The following is a 6,000-nucleotide window of genomic DNA, read 5'->3' on the forward strand; positions in this document are numbered from 1 at the left end:
GAGTTAAACAAAACGTCACCAGACCAACCCACAGTTTTAACCACACACTAGACTTAATAATATCCCACGGAGCAGACGTCACTGATATAGATATTTTACCCCAGAGTGATGACATCACAGACCATTATCTCCTACTGTACACACTACCGGTAGAGCAGATTAACCGTGTTTCACCACGGTATCGACTTGGTAGGACTATTATTCCAACCACTAAGGACAGATTCATAAATAACCTGCCTGATTTATCGCAGTTTCACATTAAACCCATAACTGCTGATCATCTTGATGAGATGGCGAACAACATAGACCTTATCCTCACTAGCACTTTAGACACTGTTGCCCCCATCCGGTTAAAAAAGGTTCGAGAACAAGCACCTGCACCTTGGTATAATAGTCATACGCATGCCCTAAAGAGAACAACACGTAATCTGGAGAGAAAATGGAGGAAAACTAAATTGGAGGTATTTAGAATTGCGTATAAAGACAGTATGCTTAGCTACAGACAGGCGCTAAAAGCTGCTAGAGCTAAACACCTGAGCAAACTCATAGAAAATAACAAAAACAATCCCAGGTTCCTTTTCAGTACAGTCGCTAAATTAACAACAAATCAGGGATCTGAAAAATGTGTTCCATCACAGTTTAGTAGTGAAGACTTTATGAATTTCTTCACTGAAAAAATAGATAACATTCGAAAAACAATTGTGGCAGTTCAACCTCTGACAGCATCTCCCGACACAATCGTACTTACAACCCCACAACTACACTGTTTTACATGTATAGGACAGGAAGAGCTGTATGATGCTATTATGAAAGCTAAATCAACAACATGTCAGTTAGATCCAATTCCCACTAAACTACTGAAGGAAGTGTTATATACAGCTGGTGAGCCTCTTTTAAATATTATTAACTCCTCACTATCGTTAGGTCATGTCCCTAAATCCCTCAAGTTAGCAGTTATTAAGCCCCTCATTAAAAAACCTAATCTGGATCCAAGCACGCTATCGAATTACAGACCAATTTCAAATCTCCCATTTATGTCTAAGATTTTAGAAAAGATTGTCGCTGCCCAGCTATGTAACCACTTGCAGGAGAACAATATCTTTGAAGAGTTTCAGTCAGGTTTTAGGCCCCATCATAGCACAGAAACTGCTCTAGTTAAAATCACTAACGACCTGTTTTTAGCTTCAGACCAAGGCTACATCTCCCTATTAGTTTTACTAGATCTTAGTGCTGCGTTCGACACTATAGATCATGATCTTCTCCTCGATCGCTTACAGAATTACATCGGTATTCAGGGACAGGCATTAAGCTGGTTTAAATCCTACCTGTCCAATCGTTACCATTTCGTAGATTTAAATGGAGAGCTATCCAGGATAATGCTAGTAAATTATGGCGTGCCACAAGGGTCAGTTCTGGGACCCCTGCTTTTTACAATATACATGCTTCCATTAGGAAATATTTTTAGAAGGCATGGAATTAGCTTCCATTGTTATGCTGATGATACCCAGCTATATATTTCATCCAAACCAGGCGATACAGCTCAATTAGCTCGCATAACTGAGTGTGTTGAAGAAATAAGAGATTGGATGACCCATAACTTTCTGCTATTAAATTCTGATAAAACGGAGATTTTGCTCATCGGCCCAAAAAATAGTACACAGAAGCTCCAGCATCTCAGCCTGCATTTAGACGGTTGTTCTGTAACTACTAGTTCAACGGTAAAAGACCTGGGAGTTATTTTAGACAGCAACTTATCTTTCAAAAATCACATCAATCAAGTTACAAAAACAGCCTTCTTTCACCTTAGAAATATTTCTAAGCTAAGAAATATGTTATCTATATCTGATGCAGAGAAGCTCGTCCATGCGTTTATGACCTCTAGAATAGACTACTGTAATGCATTACTAGGTGGATGTCCTGCATCATTAATAAACAAGCTTCAGTTAGTTCAGAATGCCGCAGCAAGAGTTCTTACTAGGTCAAGAAAATACGATCATATAACCCCAATCTTATCGTCCCTACATTGGCTTCCTATTAAGTTTCGAATAGACTACAAACTACTGCTACTCACTTATAAAGCACTAAATGGTTTGGCTCCCATGTATCTATCCAGTCTCTTAACACGCTACAATCCGTCACGCTCCCTGAGATCTCAAAACTCTGGGCTTCTAGTAGTTCCTAGAATAGCAAAGTCCACTAAAGGCGGTAGAGCATTTTCACATTTAGCTCCTAAACTCTGGAATAGTCTTCCTGACAGTGTTCGGGGCTCAGATACACTCTCCCAGTTTAAGTGTAGATTAAAAACATATCTTTTTAGCAAAGCCTACACATAACACACATCACACACATCACATCATAACCTTGTGCTCCAGAACATCTGATCACATGCACATTATCAACTTGTGCTGTTAATATCATGAACAGCAGCTACGCTAATTCCTCTCCACTGCTTCTCTTTCTCTCCCCATCCCGAGGCATCCTGAGGTTTGGCCAGCTCCAGTCACGTCCCACCTCGTGAAGATTATGGACCTATGGATGATCATGGAGAAGTAGATGCCGAGTGTTTAAAGGCCCTGGCATGGAGAAGCTGATGCTGGATCTATGATGATCACAAATTGTTCTGTATTGTTGAAAGATTTATGACCAAACTTTTGATGTCACCCATATGAGGATGGGTTCCCCTTTGAGTCTGGTTCCTCTCAAGGTTTCTTCCTCATATCATCTAAGGGAGTTTTTCCTTGCCACTGTCGCCACGGCTTGCTCATCAGGGACAAACGCACACCATTCACCTTCACTGTTGTTTTCTGTAAAGCTGCTTTGAGACAATGTCTGTTGTGAAAAGCGCTATACAAATAAACTTGACTTGACTTGACTTGACTTGAAACCATCCCCAGCTGCACATAGTAGCCCCAAATTGAACATAATTCAATTCATTTAATTTTTATTTGTCTCGAAGCAACTTAACACAGATAATGTGGTCATAAAAAATGAATAAGATGTTTTTTATAAGTGTAAGTTTGTCACTGATGAGCAAGCCGGTGGCAACTGTGGCGAGGTAAAACTCCCCCAGATAGTATAAGGAAGAAACCTTGAGAAGAACCAGACTCAAGAGATAACCCATCTTCATCTGGGTTGCACCGAATGTCGGTTTATTACAGATAAACAATATTTAGGTGTGCAGTGATGGTGATTAGATGCAAACTTTAGTCCTAAATCAGTGTAGCAGACTGTTGACATTAACTACAGCCCAAATCCATCCTCAAAGATCCTGTTCTTACTCCGTAATTTCATAGAGAACACCATCCAGAGGCAATCTGGGATTACAGTTTTTCTCAGTTGCTTTGGAGCATTTCTTAGATCAGAAATTAAATTCTCAAAACTACTTGTTCAACTTTCACATCATTTAGTCATTTGTGCTCATCATAAGAAAATGTATTGTTGCTTTAATTCAATTGCGAATGCTTTGGTACATTTAATCGATTGTGTACAATTGTCTGCTGTCTGTTATCTGTTACCTACATTATCAGTTGTTTGACATGTTGATCAAAATATATTATACTAGTTTAACCTAAATAGTCTTAACACCCAAAACAAGTAGGCATCAGCTCATTGCATAAGTCATCGAATGCAAAATGGTCAGAGAGCGCCCCCAAAATGATGGCCAGGCCCCATCCAGGCACTCTAGATCACACCGGGGGCTTCTGCCCAGAGACTGCCCCACTAAGGGCATTTATAATAAACTTCCTCGTTCAGGATTCATGCTGTTTGTGTGTTATTTTCGTCAGTGTTGGGTGGGGCCTTTTTTCATGTATAGTGAGTGTTATGGGCACTTTCCTATGGGTTATGTTTATTAAGCATAAATAAGCTACTTTTTAATCCTACATGTGCCAAAGTAGATGGGGCCCTTCCCATAGACCTTGGGTGGAGCGACCACTCATGACAGCTCCCCACCCCGTGAGGGACGCATCCGTCATTAGCGTTACCCGATGACCAGGAACTCCCAACACAGGGCCCTGAGACAGGAATCCGGGATCTCTCCAAACATTTAAGGCACATAGGTATTGCCGTGTGACCTTGATCGTACGGAGGGCATTGCCCTTCCGTGAGAACCCATGGGTCCTGAGCCACCACTGAAGGGGTCTCCTGGGCACAGCTGCCATTTCTGGAACTGCTAGACAGTGAGAGGCTGTTGAACAAACAGAAGCTGGCGCTCGTCTCACTCCATGTGCGTTTTATACTTCCTGGTCATTATGTCACCATCTCAATCTAGCCACTCTCACCTTGTCTCCAAGACGTCCTACGTGCGCTGTCCCTCTAATACACTCATTTTTAATCCTGTCCTCCTCGTCACTCCCAACGAAAACCTTAACATCTTCAGCTCTGCTACCTCCAGCTCCACTGTCTGTCTTTTACTCAATGCCACTGTCTCTAAACCATACAACATAGCACTTTGCCACTCTACTCCACCCTGCCTGCACAATTCCCTTCACTTCTCTAACACCCTCTCCATTACTTTGCACTGTTGACCCCAGGAACCTGAACTCATCCACCTTCTCCACCTTTTCTTCCTGCAACCGCACCACTCCACTGCCCTCCCTTTTATTCACACACATGTACTCTGTCTTAATCCTACTGACTTTCATTCCCCTTCTCTCCAGCATGTACCTCCACCTCTCCAGGCTCTTCTCAACCTGCTTCCTACTCTCGCCACAATTTACAATATCATCCGCAAACATCATAGTCCACATAGACTCCTGTCTGACCTCATCCGTCAACCTGTCCATCACCACTGCAAACAGGAAAGGCTCAGGGCTGATCCTTGATTCAGTCCAACCTTCACCCTGAACCAGTCTGTCGTTCCTACTGCACACTTTCAATGCTGTCGCAGTGTCCTCCTACATGTCCTGCACCACCCTCACATAATTCTTTGACACACCTGATTTCCTCATACAATACCACAACTCCTCTCTTGGCACCCTGTCTTACGCTTTCACTAAATCCACAAACACACAATGCAACTCCTTTTGACCGTCTCTATACTTCTCCATCAAAAATCTCAAAGCAAATAATGCATCTGTGGTGCTCATCCTGGGCATGAAACCATACTGTTGCTCACAGATGGTCACCACTTCTCTCAGTCTGACTTTCACTACTTTTTACCATAACTTCATGGTGTGACCCCTTCTACATTCCTCAGGCATCATCTCACCTTCCACAATCTTGTTGAACAACCTGGTCAAAACCTCCAACACTATGTCTCCTAAACATCTTCATGCTTCTACCGGTATGACATCTGGTCCAACCGACTTTCCACTCTTTATCCTCTTAATCGCTGCTCTCACTTCCTCCTTACTTATCCTATTCACTTAAAACATCCACTTATCCTATCAGCTTTCACTACTGCAGTAGTTGCCCAATCATCCAGCACCTCTTCACCACCACCGAGCCTCTGTCTGACCTCTTCCCTGAATCTCATACTACAGTCTTTCCCCTTTATTATCCACCACTTTATTTTTCTTTCATTCCTCACTCTCCTCCTCTTCTTCTTCACCTCCAAAACCATGCTAGAGACCACCATCCAATGCTTTCTAGCTACACTGTCCCCTGCCAACACCTTACAGTCTCCAATCTCCTTCAGATCGCATCTCCTACATAAAACATAGTCCACCCGTGTGCACCTTCCTCCACTCATGTCAACCTGTGATCCTTCTTCTTCTTAAAATAAGTATTCACCACTGCCATTTCAGCAAAATATACCACCATCTGCCCTTTCACATTCCTCTACTTAAGGCCATACCTACCCATCACCTTCTCATCACCTCTGTTCCCTTCACCTACATGCCTATTAAAATCTGCCCCAATCACAAAGCGTTCATTCCTAGGTAGACTATCTACCACTTAATCTAACTCACTCCAGAATTTAACCTTTTCCAGACTGATAGATCTCAATTATTTTCTTTTTCACTTGTTTTTGAAGAAATTCAGAAGCAAATGAGAAAG

The sequence above is a fragment of the Silurus aristotelis genome (assembly GCF_946808225.1).
Source record: "Silurus aristotelis genome assembly, chromosome: 2".
Classification (NCBI taxonomy): domain Eukaryota; kingdom Metazoa; phylum Chordata; class Actinopteri; order Siluriformes; family Siluridae; genus Silurus; species Silurus aristotelis.